A 16784-nucleotide genomic window follows, 5' to 3' on the forward strand; every position below is an offset into this window, starting at 1 on the left:
ATAAATATACTTGCCACAATGTTCAAAGCAAAATAGTTTCCAAGTAACTTTCAAACTGTGCTTCTCTGATAGCACAGTTGGTAAAGAATCTGCCTGCAATGCAGGAGACCTGGGTTAGATCACTGGGTTGGGAAGAAGGGAAAGGCTACCCACTCCAGTGTTCTGGCCTAGAGAAATCCATGGACTGTATAGTCCACAGAGACACAAAGAGTTGGACATGACTAAGCGATTTCCACTTTCAACTAAAAAATTTTATACAGACTTTTGGATCGCAGCCATTCTGACTGGCATGAAATGGTACCTCATTGTGGTTTTGATTTGCATTTCTCTGATAATAAGTGATGTTGAGCATCTTTTCATATGTTTGTTAGCCATCTGTATGTCTTCTTTGGAGAAATGTCTATTTAGTTCTTTGGCCCATTTTTTGATTGGGTCGTTTATTTTTCTGGAATTGAGCTGTAGGAGTTGCTTGTATATTTTTGAGATTAGTTGTTTGTCAGTTGCTTCATTTGCTATTATTTTCTCCCATTCTGAAGGCTATCTTTACACCTTGCTTATAGTTTCCTTTGTTGTGCAGAAGCTTTTAATTTTAATTAGGTCCCATTTGTTTATTTTTGCTTTCATTTCCACCATTCTGGAAGGTGGGTCATAGAGGATCCTGCTGTGATTTATGTCGGAGAGTGTTTTGCCTATGTTCTCCTCTAAAAGTTTTGTAGTTTCTGGTCTTATGTTTAGATCTTTAATCCATTTTGAGTTTATTTTTGTGTATGGTGTTAGAAAGCAATAAATGCTGGAGAGGATGTGGAGAAAAGGAACCCTCTTACACTGTTGGTGGGAATGCAAACTAGTACAGCCACTATGGAGAACAGTGTGGAGATTCCTTAAAAAACTGGAAATAGAAGTGCCTTATGATCCAGCAATCCCACTGCTGGGCATACACACTGAGGAAAACCAGAATTGAAAGAGACACGTGTACCCCAATGTTCATCGCAGCACTGTCTATAATAGCCAGGACATGGAAGCAACCTAGATGTCCATCAGCAGATGAATGGATAAGAAAGCTGTGATACATATACACAATGGAGTATTACTCAGCCATTAAGAAGAATACATTTGAATTAGTTCTAATGAGGTGGATGAAACTGGAGCCGATTATACAGAGTGAAGTAAGCCAGAAAGAAAAACACCAATACAGTATACTAACACATATATATGGAATTTAGAAAGATGGTAACGATAACCCTGTATGTGAGACAGCAAAAGAGACACATATGTATAGAACAGTCTTTTGGACTCTGTTGTGCAGGGGATGATTTGGGAGAATGGCATTGAAACATGTATAATATCATGTAAGAAACGAATCGCCAGTCCAGGTTCAATGCAGGATACAGGATGCTTGGGGCCGGTGCACTGGGATGACCCAGAGGGATGGTATGGGGAGGGAGGTGGGAGGGGGGTTCAGGATTGGGAACACGTGTACACCTGTGGCAGATTCATGTTGATGTATGGCAAAACGAATACAATATTGTAAAGTAATTAGCCTCCAATTAAAATAAATTTTTAAAAAATTTATATAAAAAGGTATGTGGTACAGGGGTTATGAGCATGGGTCCACAGCGAGAAGGCCAGAGTGCAAATCCTAGTTCTCTTAATTAGAACATTCTACCACATTAGAACATTCTACCACAGAAATGAGCAAAAATCTTTGTGCCAAGTTTCCTCATCCATAAGTGAGGTTTGAGGTAGTGGGGACAAAATAATAGTGCCTACTTCAAAGAGCTGTCTGAATGTAAAATTAATTTTTACATATAAAGTGCTTGAAATATAAGAAGCACTCAACAAGTGTTAGCTGGAAAATCTAATGGTACATGGTTGCATTTTATGCACAGGTAAAATGACTTGATAATTAAGATTCACTTTATATGCACAATATGAAATAATGCAAAATTCCCTCCAATTAATAATTCATTAAGAATCACAGTTTCAAAACTGGCTGGTGAGTGATTTACAAACTCTTTTAAGCTACCGCCACAAGGCAATGGCAAACTTTCCATTCTTTGCTGCCAGAAATAGTCTTGAATTATGCATGTCTCCTACAAAACGCTACAGCTCTACACAGGGATGTGAAGCAGATAAATATCACAGCACTTCCAACCCGCTGACCTCTCCATATTGATCCTGGTCTTCCTAGAGGTTTTCTATGTCAATGTCACTAGAGCCTAGAAACTCTACAGTCAATATCCAAACAGAATTAAGTCTTTGAACCCATCCCAGAAAACTTTTCCTGAAATAAGATGTCAGTCATCCTGGTTATTTTTCACAGGCAAGTGCCATTCTCAGACCTGGAGTAATCACCATCCCCTCCCATTTTCCTTAGTATAAGTAACTGGTCATCTTTAATACATCCCTGCTCATAAAGAATTATTATCCTAATGGCCCTGATTTTCCTTTAACTTGTGTCTACTTTACTACTCAAGTACTTCTTTTGTTTTATTTATTCACCTCCTACAGCACAATTCTTTTTTCCCTTTTGCTTCTGACTTCCAGGCACATCTCTCAAACTCCCCCAGCCATGCTCATTTTACACCCAATTCTTCCACTTCTGTCATTCTTTATCATCTTGCCCTATCCTCCAACTACTAGCGGATCCGTTTATTTGAGGAAAAACTCTTTTATCCAAAACTATTTTTCACTTCTCTGCAATTTACTCTTTAAAAAAAAAAATCTGGTTCCCCCTAAGGTCACAAGGTATCTTATAAGTTTCCAATATAACTTATTTAATCCTTACCTTCTGCTCTTTCTCTGAATCAATAGGAAGAAATGTGGAACAAATGCCAACTTCAGATTATCACACTGTGGTCCACTCTCCTTTGAAATCTTCACCTTGTCTCACATTTCACAGAGCTGTCCTCAACAATCCTATCTGAACAAACTGTTCTTTAAATTTATCCTCCCATCCTTCTCTCCAGACTTGATAGAGGTCATTCATTAAGAGTCACAATTCAATTTCTACTAATATTAACACATGTATTTGAAGAGTATAATATGAACCAGAAAACTTAAACATGTTAATGATGATCACACGGTCAACAATGGAACAAGCGGAATAAAACACATGACTATACCTGTGCTCATAAAATAACTCTGTAAGTTTCCACAATACTCCTAAAGTCAAGTTCTACTAGTTTATATATTCTGTCATTATAAATATATCATGTCAGCTACTGCCTTAGACACATATCACCATATGTTTGTCAAAATAAAACCATAACAACATAAAGTTAAAAGGCCTTATGATGGATATATAAACTGTTCTTGGCAGATGATCAGACTACTTAGAAGACCTTCCAGAAAAAGGATTCTACAACTTCCCAAGGTCAATCATTCTAATCTTAAACATCCTTAATTTCAAAAGCTTTAACTTTTCTTATCTATATTTCTCCTGCTGTTTTTCCTCTATGGAGATGGGAAAAAGACAGGCACCATTCTCAGCTTCTTATCTACTTGAAAAGCAATATCATCCCTTAGCCTTCACTCTTATAAACTCAACAACTTGAACTATTTTCCAGATTCTTGCTCTCCAAGACCTTCTTAACCTTCTTTAACTATATTCATATTATTTTCAAATTACTAAGACTAGACTTGGACTTAACCAGCATACAAGTTTGCTGTTTTTAATGTTTTATGAATAGTTAACACATACATGAACATGGTTCTATACATACAGGCTTTTCCAACATTAGAATTGAGCTCTAAGCTTCTGTAAATCAGAAGTAAAAGAATCCTCCATATTATGGAATCTATTTCTATTGTCTCTTAGTTGAACTAAACCAATAATCTATGGCTATAGTTGACAAATTATGGCTCCACATATTGGCCCCAAAACATTACAAAGAATGAATTAATAATCACTTACCTGTTTTGTCCTTGGGAGAAAGTTTTTCTCCAGATTGCAGGGTAGAGAGGAAACCAGCTTTATAGTTCACCTCTATTTCTTCTGCTTTGATAGAAATTGTAGCTGCTATAAATAAAAACAAAATATTTTATATAGCAATTTTAGTAACACATGGAGAGAAGGAAAATAGCATCTGTTTACACATTTCATAAACTTTCATTTCTTTAGGTATACCTTCAGAGAACTTCATAATAAGTGACAGAAACTTTGCTGCTGCTAAGTCACTTCAGTCGTGTCCGACTCTGTGCGACCCCATAGACGGCAGCCCACCAGGCTCCCCCGTCCCTGGGATTCTCCAAGCAAGAACACTGGAGTGGGTTGCCATTTCCTTCTCCAGACAGAAACTTTAATATGCTTAATTTCTCCTTCTTCCCCTTTTTTAAGTCCCAGGAAAACTATTTATTGTTAATACTTCTAAATACAAGGCTAGAAGTTGGATTAAGAAGGACACAGAATTTTATTAAAATATTATTGGGTGGAAGAAAGAAAACCCTTTCAGAGACTTTAGAAGATGGCAAGGCTTCCCTGGTGGCTCAGATGGTAAAGAATCTGCCCACATCGTGAGAGACCTGGGTTCAATCCCTGGGTCAGGAAAATCCCCTGGAGAAGGAAATGGCAATCCACTCCAGTATTCTTGCTTGGGGAATTCCATGGACAGAGGAGCCTGGTAGGCTAAAGTCCATAGAGTCACAAAGAGTCGGACATCACTGAGCAACCAATACTTTCACTTTCTTTCAAGGAATTTTATTTCCTTCTCTATAAAAATTATTTTTTACGTTATGTCTCCACCTAGAAAAAATTTTACATGCAATATTATGGATAGAGGGTTAATAATGATGATCATTTTAATAAAGTGGTAACCTTCATGAGAAAGGAGGGGGGGAAAGTGGTATACAATATGATCTATCTTCCACTTTAAAAGTTCCTTTTTCCAAAGAGCTTTATTTTATATGGCACTAAGAAGATCAAGGCTCAGAACACCTTAAGTATATAGAAGTGGCATATATAAATTTTTATATCAAGCCAATTATCAGAATGCATAATTAATTCCTCAGAACTTTTATGGTATTTCTAGACCCACATGCTGCTGCTGCTGCTGCTAAGTCACTTCAGTCGTGTCCAACTCTGTGCGACCCCATAGATGGCAGCCCACCAGGCTCCCCCGTTCCTGGGATTCTCCAGGCAAGAACACTGGAGTGGGTTGCCATTTCCTTCTCCAATGCATGAAAGTGAAAAGTGAAAGCGAAGTCACTCAGTCATATCCTACTCCTAGCAACCCCATGGACTGCAGCCTACCAGGCTCTGCCGTCCCTGGGATTCTCCAGGCAAGAACAATAGAGTGGCTTGCCATTGCCTTCTCCGTCAACAACAACTGGAGTGGCTTGCCTTTGCCTTCTCCGTCAACAATAAGGTATCACCTCACAATGGTGGAATGGCTATCATCAAAAAGTCCACAAATAATAAATGCTAGAGAGGGTGTGGAGAAATGGAAACACTCATACAATACTGGAGGGAATGTAAATTGGCACAATCACTATGGAAAACAGTATGGAGGTTCCTTAAAAAAAAACCCTGAAAACAGATCAACCATATGATTTGGCAATTCCCTCCTTGGTATGAAAAAAAGTGAAAGTGAAAGTCCCTCAGTCATGTTCAACTCTTTGTGACCCCATGGACTGCAGCCTGCCAGGATCCTCTGTCCATGGGATTCTCCAGGCAAGAATACTTGAGTGGATTGTTATGCCCTCCTTCAGAGGATCTTCCCCACCCAGGGATCAAACCTGCATCTCTTATGTCTCTCCTGGATTGGCAGGTGGATTCTTTACCACTAGGGCCACCTGGGAGGCCAGTAACAAAAACCAAAAACTCTACTTTGAAAAGATACATGCACCTCAATGCTCATAGATGCACTATTTATAATAGCCAGGACATGGAAGCAATCTAAATGTCTATCAACAGATGAATCGACAAATAAGTTGTGGAATATATATCTGTGTCATGTATCAATTCAGTTCAGTTGCTCAGTTCATGTCCAACTCTGAGACCCCATGAATTGCAGCACGCCAGGCCTCCCTGTCCATCACCAACTCCCGGAGTTCACTCAAACTCAAGTCCATCGAGTCGGTGATGCCATCCAGCCATCTCATCCTCTGTTGTCCCCTTCTCCTCCTGCCCCCAATCCCTCCCAGCATCAAGGTCTTTTCCAATGAGTCAACTCTTCGCATCAGGTGGACAAAGTATTGGAGTTTCAGCTTTAGCATCAGTCCTTCCAATGAACACCCAGGACTGATCTCCCTTAGGATGGACTGGTTGGATATCCCTGCAGTCCAAGGGACTCTCAAGAGTCTTCTCCAACACCACAGTTCAAAGGCATCAATTTGTCAGTGCTCAGCTTTCTTCACAGTCCAACTCTCACATCCATACATGACCACTGGAAAAACCATAGCCTTGACTAGATGGACCTTTGTTGGCAAAGTAATGTCTCTGCTTTTGAATATGCTATCTAGGTTGGTCATAACTTTCCTTCCAAGGAGTAAGCGTCTTAATTTCATGGCTGCAATCACCATCTGCAATGATTTTGGAGCCCCAAAAAAAACAAAGTCAGTCACTGTTTCCACTGTTTCCCCATCTATTTCCCATGAAGTGATGGGACCAGATGCCATGATCTTCATTTTCTGAATGCTGAGCTTTAAGCCAACTCTTTCACTCTCCACTTTCACTTTCAACAAGAGGCTTTTTAGTTCCTCTTCACTTTCTGCCATAAGGGTGGTGTCATCTGCATATCTGAGGTGATTGATATTTCTCCTGGAAATCTTGATTCCAGCCTGTGCTTCTTCCAGCCCAGCGTTTCTCATGATGTACGCTGCATATAAGTGAAATAAGCAGGGTGACAATATACAGCCTTGACGTACTCCTTTTCCTATTTGGAACCAGTCTGTTGTTCCATGGCCAGTTCTAACTGTTGCTTCCTGACCTGCATACAGGTTTCTCAAGAGGCAGGTCAGGTGGTCTGGTATCCCCATCTCTTTCAGAATTTTCCACAGTTAGCAACCTAAATGTCTATCAACAGGTGAATGGACAGATAAGTTGTGGAATATATATGTGTGCCATGTATACAATGCCATAAAAAAATAGAAGAACAGAATATTGCCATTCACAGCAACATGGGTGGACCTCGAGAATATTATGCTTAGTAAAAGAAGCCAGAGAAAGACATATACTACATGGTATCACTTATATGGGGAACCTGAAAAATAATACAAATGAATCTGTATACAAAACAGAAAACAATTCACAGACATAGAAAACAAACTCATGGTTACCAAAGAGGAGAGGGAGAGGGTAAGGAATAAACTAAGAGTATGAGACTAACAGATACAAAGTACTATACATAAAATAGATAAACAAGGATTTACTACATAACACAGAATTATACCCAATATCAAAATACGCATATAATAACAATGGAATATTTTAATAATTTTATAATAATCTATAACAGGATATAATTTGCAAAAAAAACCCATTATGCTGTATATACAAAACACAATTTTCTGAATCAACTATATTTCAATTAAAAAAAGAAGTTTATGGTCTTTCTGTAGTCACAAAAATAATGAACATGAAAGGCTTAATAATAGCTAATTTTGCAACAAAATATCAAAAATTTATCTACCTTCAAATTTAATCATGCTAGTTTTTTTTTTTTTCTGGTTCATTTTTAGTCTGTTGGATAAGTGAAAAATCAAATTTTCTTCTTTACATAAAAATAATCATAGAATCACAAAAACTTAGAGCTAGAAAGAAATTTCGAGAATTTCTAGATATATTAAGTTCAATCCTCTCCAAATCAGAGACACTCATTTAATTGCCTTTTTCAAAGTTAAAGAATGAACTGGAGGGAACTTCCCTGGTGGCCCAGTGTTAAGAATCTGCATGCCAATGCAGCGGACATGGGTTCAATCCTGATCCGGGAAGATTTCACATGCCACGAAGCAACTAAGTCCACCGTGGGCCACAACAACTGAGCCCACATCCTAGAACCCCGTGCTCTGCAGCAGGAGAAGCCACCACAATGAGAAGTGCAAACAGAGAAAGCCTGTTTGTAGCAATGAAGACCCAGCGCAGCCAAAAATAAATAAAATTAAAGAAAAAAATAATGAACTGGAGGTGAAACCCTGGAACCCAGAATGCTTTTCCCACTACATCATGATTCCTCAAACTAACTGAGGCACAATTTTGAATATACATGTGACGTAGCAGGGTTGAATGAGAGGTCTCTGAGTCAGACTGTCCAGGTTTGAATTTTGGGTTCCTCCACTTGCTATTTGGGTGATCTTGAGCAAATTACTAAATTTCACTGTGTCTCAGTTTTCTCATCTGTAAAATGAGATAACAACTATACTTTGCCAATAGGACTATTATAAAAAATACAAATAAAGCTCACAGAATGATGTCTGACACATTGCAAGCATTTAATAAATGTCAGAAATCATTAGGAGTCTACTGATAAACACATGGACATGTATTTTCTAGATTTTAAAATAACCTAAATATACTAGAAGTAGAACATTAGATCATTTTTATGTTTTAAAATACATATACCACCACTGGTATTTCATTTGCCATATAAACAGTACCCCCAAAATGGTTTCCTCATGAAGTACATGCAAAATTCCAGATATTAAACACATAATACAGCTCACTTAATTTGAACATCATTCATTTTGTGATCATTTGAGTCCAGTGGTATTCTCAGAATATAATATCCAGAGGGATCTTTGTTCTAAACATACCCTTCTCTGTGTGACAAAATTATTTTCAGTAATGACCATGAAATGAAACAAATAATAATAGTCAGGAATGAAACAGACAGTGAAAATTCTCTGACTCAAATTCACTTATATGTCAGTATAAAATAAATATTATAGTACAAAAAAGAAAAAAGTAATGGAATTAATGTTTTGAAAAAAGGAAAAACTTAAACCTATATATTGTTTTGTGGAAGTACTAAATAATAACATTATATTTCCTATTCTCTTGATTCCTTCAGTTTTGGAGTGAACAATTTAAAAAAGAATAAATTTTAGAGTTAAATATATTTTAATTCAATTATTCAAAAGGATAATTTCACATATTAACTAAAATTTGTACTTACAAGCCAAAAAGATTATACCTCAAAGTTTATACTTTGTTTCACTCTTAAATGTTAAACACAAATGAAAACTCTTAGGTCATCACATGGAATGAAAATGCTGAAGTAATCAAGCTGTTTCTTCACCTTACAGTCTCTGTACTATCACTGCATAAGAATCTACTATTTAAATACAGGGATATGGACCAAAGGGGTTGCAGACATGAACTGCACCTGAAGCCTTGCATTACCCTGAATTTTTATGAATTTATTTGGAAAAATATCTGTAGACTTGAGTCTAGATTTATTGAAGGCCAGCTATATAATTGGGAGTTCTCTGATTTAACGTCTCTGTAGAATATAATATTTATTAAAGGGTCGATAATTAAAATGTGCTAATTTGAAGCTTACACTGTTGTTGTTTGTTCTTCAGTCCCTAAGTCATGTCCAACTTTTGCAACCCCATGAACAGCAGCATGCCAGGCTTCCCTGTCCTTCACTACCTTCCAGAGTTTGCTCAAATTGATGTCCATTGATACCATCCAACATGGCATTCTCTGTTGCCTCCTTCTCGTGCTCGCAAACTTTCCTAGTATCAGGGTCTTTTCCAGTGAGTTGGCTCTTCACATCAGGTGGCCAAAGTACTGAAGCTTCAGCTTCAGTCCTTCCAATGAATATTCAGAGTTAATTTCCTTTAGGATTGACTGGTTTGGTCTCCTTGCTATCCAAGGGACTCTCAAGAGTCTTCTCCAGCACCACAGTTCAGTTCAGTTCAGTCGCTCAGTTGTGTCCAACTCTTTGTGACCCCATGAATCGCAGCACGCCAGGCCTCCCTGTCCATCACCAACTCCCAGAGTTCACTCAGACTCACGTCCAGAGTCAGTGATGCCATCCAGCCATCTCATCCTCTCTCATCCCCTTCTCCTCCTGCCCCCAATCCCTCCCAGCATCAGAGTCTTTTTCCAATGAGTCAACTCTTCACATGAGGTGGTCAAAGTACTGGAGTTTCAGCTTTAGCATTATTCCTTCCAAAGAAATCCCAGGGCTGATCTCCTTCAGAATGGACTGGTTGGATCTCCTTGCAGTCCAAGGGACTCTCAAGAGTCTTCTCCAACACCACAGTTCAAAAGCATCAATTCTTCGGAGCTCAGCTTTCTTCACAGTCCAGCTCTCACATCCATACATGACCACTGGAAAAAACATAGCCTTGACTAGACGGACCTTTGCTGGCAAAGTAATGTCTCTGCTTTTGAATATGCTGAGACATCACTTTGCTGACAAAGGTCCATACTTTTTTCCAGTAGTCACATACAGATGTGAGAACTGGACCATAAAGAAGGCTGAGTGCTGAAGAATTAATGCCTTCTAACTGTGGTGCTATAAGGCATTAATTCTTCAGCACTCAGCCTTCTTTATGGACCAATTCTCACATCTGTATGTGACTACTGGAAAAAACATAGTATGGACCTTTGTCAGCAAAGTGACGTCTCTGCTTTTTAACACGTTATCTAGGTTTGTCATAGCTTTCCTTCCAAGGAGCAAGCGTCTTTTAATTTCATGGCTATAGTCACCATCTGCTGTGATTCTGGAACCCAAGAAAATAAAATCTGTCACTCTTTTCATTGTTTCCCCATCTATTTGCCATGAAGTGATGGGACCAGATGCCATGATCTTAAGTGTTTTGAATGTTGACTTTTAAGCCAGCTTTTTCACCCTCCTCTTTCACCTTCATCAAGAGGCACTTTAGCTCCTCTTCACTTTCTGCCATTAGAGCAGTATCATCTGAGGTTGTTGATATTTCTTCCTGCAGTCTTGATTGCAGCTTGTGATTCATTCAACCTGGAATATCAAGTGATATACTCTGCATATAAGTTAAACAAGCAGGGTGACAATATACAGCCTTGATGTACTCCTTTCTCGATTTTGAATCAGTCTGTTGTTCCATGTCTGGTTCTGACTGTTGCTTCTTGACCCTCATACATGTTTCTCAGGAGACAGGTTAAGGTGGTCTGGTACTCCTATCTCTTCAAGAATTTTCCAGTTTGTTGTGATCCACACAGTCAAAAGCTTTAGCACAGTTAATGGGGTAGACGTTTTTATGGAATTCCCTTGCTTTCTTCATGGTCCAATGAATATTGGCAATTTGATCTCTGGTTCTTCTGCCTTTTCTAAACCCAGTTTGTACATCTGAAAGTTCTCAGTTCACGTACTGCTGAAGCCTAGCTTAAAAGATTTTGAGCACTACCTTGCTAGCATGTGAAATGAGCACAATTGTCTAGTAGTTTGGGACTTCCCTGGTGGCTCAGACAGTAAAAAATCTGCCTGCAGTGTGGGAGACCTGGGTTTGATCCCTAGGGTGGGATGATCCCCTGGAGAAGGAAATGGATACCCACTCCAGTATTCTTTCCCAGAGAATACTATGGACAGAAGAGTCTGGAGGGCTAGAGTCCATACGGTCACAAAGAGTCGGACATGACTGAATGACTAACACTTTCACTTGAACTTTTTTTAGGATTGGAATGAAAATCAACATTTTCCAGTCCTGTGGCCACTGCTGAGTTTTCCAAATTTGCTGGCATATTCAGTACAACTCTTTAATAGCATCATCTTTTAGGATCAGAAATAGCTCAGCTAGAATTCCATCACCTCCATTAGCTTTGTTCATAGTAATGCTTCCTAAGGTCCACTTGACTTCATGCTCCAGAATGTCCGGCTCTAGGTGAATGACCACGCCAACGTGGTTATCCAAATCATTAAGACCTTTTCTATACAGATCTTCTGTGTATTCTTGCCACCTCTTCTTAATGTCTTCTGCTCCTGTTAGGTCTTTATAGTTTCTATCCTTTATCATGCCCATCCTTGCATGAAATGGTCCATGATACCTCCAGTTTTCTTGAAGAGATCTTAACCTTTCCCATTCTACTGTTTTCCTCCATTTGAATTGCTCATTTAAGAAGGCCTTCTTTCTCTTCTTGCTATTCTTGGGAAGTCTGCATTGGGTATGTAGTTGTTGTGTTAGTCACTCAGTTGTGTCCAATTCTATGCAACCCCATGGACTGTAGCTCAGCAGGCTCCTCTGTCCATGGAATTCTCCAGGCAAGAATACTGGAGTGGGTTGCCATTCCCTTCTCCAGGGGAATCTTCCTGACCCAGGGATTGAACCTGGGTCTCCTGCATTGCAGGTTGATTATTTACCGTCTGAGCTACCAGGAAAGCCTTCAGTTGGGTATATCTTTCCCTTACTCCCTTGCCTTTTGTTTCTCTTCCCCTTCATAGATCACAGCCTTGTCACGGTGAAGGGCCTTGCATAATTCAGTGACACGATGAGCCATGCCATGCAGGGCCGCCCAAGATGAATAGGTCATACTGAAGAGTTCTGACAAAACACAGTCTACTAGAGGAGGAAATGGCAAACCACTCCAGTATTCTTGCATGGAGAGCCCCATAAACATTTCCCTGGTGGTCTGGTAGTTAAGAATCCGCCAGTCAATGCAGGGAACAGGGATTTCAACCCAGATCCAGAAGATTCCACATGTCACAAGGCAACTAAGCCCGTGTTCCACAACTACCAAGCTGGCGTGCAGCGACTACTGAAGCTTGTGGGCGCTAGAGCCATGCTCCACAACCAGAGAAGCCACCGAGATGAGGAGCCAAAGCATCCCAGCTATAGGGTACGCTGAAACTAGAGAAAGCCCGTGTGCAGCAACAAAGACCTAGCACCGTCAAAAATAAAATAAATTTTATATATATATATATATATATAGTGAATATGGAACTTGTTTAGAAACTAGGTTCATAAGAAATTTTTCAAGGAAGAATATTTTATCATTGACATTGTTTAGCATTTCTGGTACATAAAAACTGCTGGTCATGAAAATCAGACAGGATTTTAGTGAGTATATTATAAATTCCCTACAGACAATGAGAACATTTTTGCCTACACCCCAAGTGATGTTCTCACTGCCCCATTCTTGGCATGCCCCCACTCAAGGTAAAATCTGCCCCTTCTGTCCTTGAAAATGGGCTTGCTACATTAAGTATATTTAACCTATTTATGAGAAAGTAGTTTTTAAAAGAATATTAATTGAGGACCTATTCAGTGCACAGTACTGCACTTTGCTTTATCTACACAGAATATATGCACATGAATTTTGCTAATTACAAGTCAATCACATTTATTCATTAAAGCATTCAGCAGGATTTTGAAAGCTACTTTGTTAGCAGGTACTATGTATACTTAAATTTTTAAATAATTATCACACAAATTCACATATATTCCATTTTTCAAGCTTTTCATTGACTCAGATTGGCTTTCTCCCTGTGTGTTCCCAATAAGTGAGGCTGCATCCCAAATCAACACGCAGCAGAGGTTTTAAAATATTAACATTTACATAAACATTAACAACTTAAAATCTCTTGATATTATTTAAATTTCACAAATCACATGGCATCAGAATTCACACGTTCTACTTTTTCAAGCGACTACCTCAAGAGAACAAATTTTAACTCTAATAGCAATCTTTTTCAGACATTCATAGGATCAACGTAATCTCCAGTCTGCCTTCTCCTAATCTTGCAGCTGCATACATGCACAATTTTTCTGATTATGTGATTCTGGTACTCTTGAAAAGACAGTCTTTTGAAATAAAAGAAAATCTGACTTACCTCAAAAGATATTTTGGTATGGAAGAGCATGGTAATTACAGCCACATTAGAAGCAGATATATCTGGCAAGAAAGTGACACATAAGCCTTAAAACTACAGTTAATTTCTTCTATTTCTGCTGTATAGGTCCTGTTTTCCTTTTGCTGTTGGGTTCCATCACCCACAAAATCCCTTCTCTAGTCACCTACATTCTACTGAAGCGGGCACCTGTCCTATTTATAGCTCCAGTGTTCCTCAGCCTCTCCTGTTGATAAGCATCACCTGGGGCAGTTAAAAATAAAAATAACAGGCCATACTTGTGTCGATTCAATTTTAATGGATTTGAGGGGAGCCTCCAGAATCTGATTTTAATCAAGCATCCTCAAGAGATTCCTATAGACACATTTAAGAATAAGCTAAAGAGGCCTGCCAGAGTTCTTCACGGTTCCTCCAAATTGATCACCCTCAGGGGCTAATCCTCCTCCAGGTATTAGGACTTAGAAATTTGAAAATAGAGCAGGAAAAGTTTGGAGAAAGCAGAATAGTATCTTGTCTACACAGCTAATTTGGGTTTTCAACATCCCTAAAGACTTGGAGGTGGGGTTTAGTTTGGGTAGGTAATATGAAGTACACACCACCAGGGTCAGCATAGAGCTGATAAATTACAGGTGTTAGGGGATTTTTTTTGGAGTACAAACTACCACATAAGATAGGTGCACCTACATTTTCCATGAACTCAGATTACCAAAAAAAAAAAAAAGCAGCACACTTAAAAGACCCAGGTAAAAGATATTAGCACATAATTCCCACAGCTTTCTCTCTCTAGAGGGTCTTCAATGACAGCTGTTATAGGAAAAAAGTTCCCTTGAAGTAGTATTACACCTGAATGTAAAACTGGTATTAGACTACAAAGATTTCAGGCAAACCAAAGTGGTGTTCCAATTTTTCTGTCTGAAAGTTTCAAAACACGTGTCCTACTGTTTCAACTACCATTGTAACTGGACGCTTTTAATCAAGCCTTTGGAGTTCTACTAAGTGTAGGGTGGGGAATGGGGGTGGAAAATAACATGAACAAGCTATGCCAAGGCTACTTTTTCTTACACTTTTTCAAGTGTAGTTGAAATGTTGCCACCACCTGTCAGAAAACTACCCATTCCCCATCCCATCCGTCCTCCCAACTTTTCCAGACTCATCCCCACTTTCTCTTTTCAAGTCTACATTAAATGGAGAAGAAAAATCCTCTGGCCACTCAGGTAGCTTCTACAAATATCACCTCCAAAGGCTTTGTGTTCCTCTTAAATTCCATTAGAGTTGGGTTAAAGATGAGGGAGGACCTGAAGAAGGTATTTTACTTATTTCCCAACTTGCCAAAAAGACACACATTCCCGATCTAGATATTTCTTTGTCTGCTGCTGCTGCTGCTGCTAAGTCGCTTCAGTCGTGTCCAACTCTGTGCGACCCCATAGACGGCAGCCCACTAGGCTCCCCCGTTCCTGGGATTTTCCAGGCAAGAACACTGGAGTGGGTTGCCATTTCCTTCTCCAATGCAGGAAAGTGAAAAGTGAAAATGAAGTCGCTCAGTCGTGTCCGACTCCTAGCGACCCCATGGACTGCAGCCTACCAGGCTCCTTCCTCCATGGGATTTTCCAGGCAAGAGTACTGGAGTGGGGTGCCATTGCCTTCTCCAATTTCTTTGTCTAAGAAACGTATAATCCAAGCCTCTGGGGCAATTCTGTGACCTGGGTTTTGAAGCCTTTCAACTCCACAATTTCCAACTTTTAGCTAGAAAGACAGGGATGACTAGACTAAGACATTCCTGCTTATCAAACAGGCCTAACCAAAATAAACAACAAAACCTTTATAAGAGGTATGAGAACCAGAAATCAAGGCTGTCTGTAGAGCTAGAGCTCACCCTGGAACTTGGTGGTCTACAAGAGAGAGTTTGCGATCTTTTCAAGTACTTTAGCAAAACTATCCGGACTCTACTGGAAAATGGCTAGATCTTTAGCATGAATTGAGACTACAAGAGACAAGAGCTACTCTGACTCCAGAAGGTGCTTAAGTGATTGTATTATTCTACTGCTCACAGCAGCCTGTACAGACATCAGAAACAGGGAGGATGTAAGAACTTAAATCTATAGTCTTGTGGGTGCACCCAGAGTCCTCACCTAAGCCATTTGCCACACCCGCTAACCAACTGCCACTGTCCTAAAGCAAGCATTCTCCACGGGGAAGATGTTTTACCTCCTAAGGGTGAGATCTTATTCCTTTTATGTGTAAAACACGATACACGTACGGTTCATAAGCAGCTATGCGGTATATGAACGGTATCAGAATTTCATGGCGTCAAGGAGCAAGAAATTGATGAGCAAAACGTTTTAAAAGGCTTATCTTAAGAGAACGATAATGAAAAGAAAAAAAGGTTGAAAAACACTGACCTACATGGGTCCCGAGGTTAACTATGAAATGAAGGTCCTGACAAGTAATTTTTTCCCCAGACAGCAGCCTGAGGGTCAGGGGGTCTCTGACTCTGGTTCGACCGAGGCCAGAAAGGGGTTCATCAAAGCTCAAAGGGCAATCCATGCCCACCGTTCGCTGCCTCACCACCCGGGTGCCGTGTGTGGATGTAACCAACGGCTGGCAAAGAGCTTTGGAAACTGCAAAACGCTGCACCAAAGCCAGAGAAGGTGTCTATTCTCGGTTGCACGAAATACCGCGAATGGGGCCCCCTCACTTGTTGCTTCCCAGCCCTTCTACCTCAGACCTTCTCTCCACGACCCCTTCCTGATTCCACACGCGCACGCGCAGCCCCCCATACACCCGACACGTCCCCGCGACCCCCTCACCCACGCCACGAAACCTGCGCGCTCCGTTCGGGCCCAGGCACGAGCCGCGTCCCCAGCCCCCGCCCCCTGCCCGGTTCCCGCCGCCCGACCCGCCGAATCTGCCGGTTTCCTAGACAGCCGCGCGGCCGCTCCGCAGCCACCTAGGCGCGCGCCCCGAAAAAGGAGGCGAGGGCGCAGGCGCGGGCCCGGTCCTGCCGCCGGCGCG

General features: G+C 40.2%; 1 protein-coding gene across 7 annotated transcripts in view; it reads right to left on the minus strand.

Annotated features, from left to right (window-relative positions):
* The window catches only part of NRG4 (neuregulin 4), a 117724-nt gene extending 101010 nt beyond the window's left edge, over positions 1 to 16714 (minus strand). For 3 of the 7 annotated variants that reach the window (XR_003507445.1, XR_003507450.1, XM_027521509.1), the window contains exons 1-3: positions 16594 to 16674; positions 13755 to 13816; positions 3917 to 4021 (exon numbers count right to left, since the gene is read on the minus strand). The gene's annotated coding sequence lies outside the window, so the exon portion shown is untranslated. Of the gene's footprint in view, positions 1 to 3916; positions 4022 to 13754; positions 15160 to 15977; positions 16539 to 16579 lie in introns of those variants that run through there. The other 4 variants (XR_003507449.1, XR_003507446.1, XR_003507448.1 and 1 more) reach the window with 4 other exon arrangements.
* Positions 16715 to 16784: the final 70 nt, after the last annotated feature.

Source organism: Bos indicus x Bos taurus, chromosome 21, assembly GCF_003369695.1.
Source record: "Bos indicus x Bos taurus breed Angus x Brahman F1 hybrid chromosome 21, Bos_hybrid_MaternalHap_v2.0, whole genome shotgun sequence".
Classification (NCBI taxonomy): domain Eukaryota; kingdom Metazoa; phylum Chordata; class Mammalia; order Artiodactyla; family Bovidae; genus Bos; species Bos indicus x Bos taurus.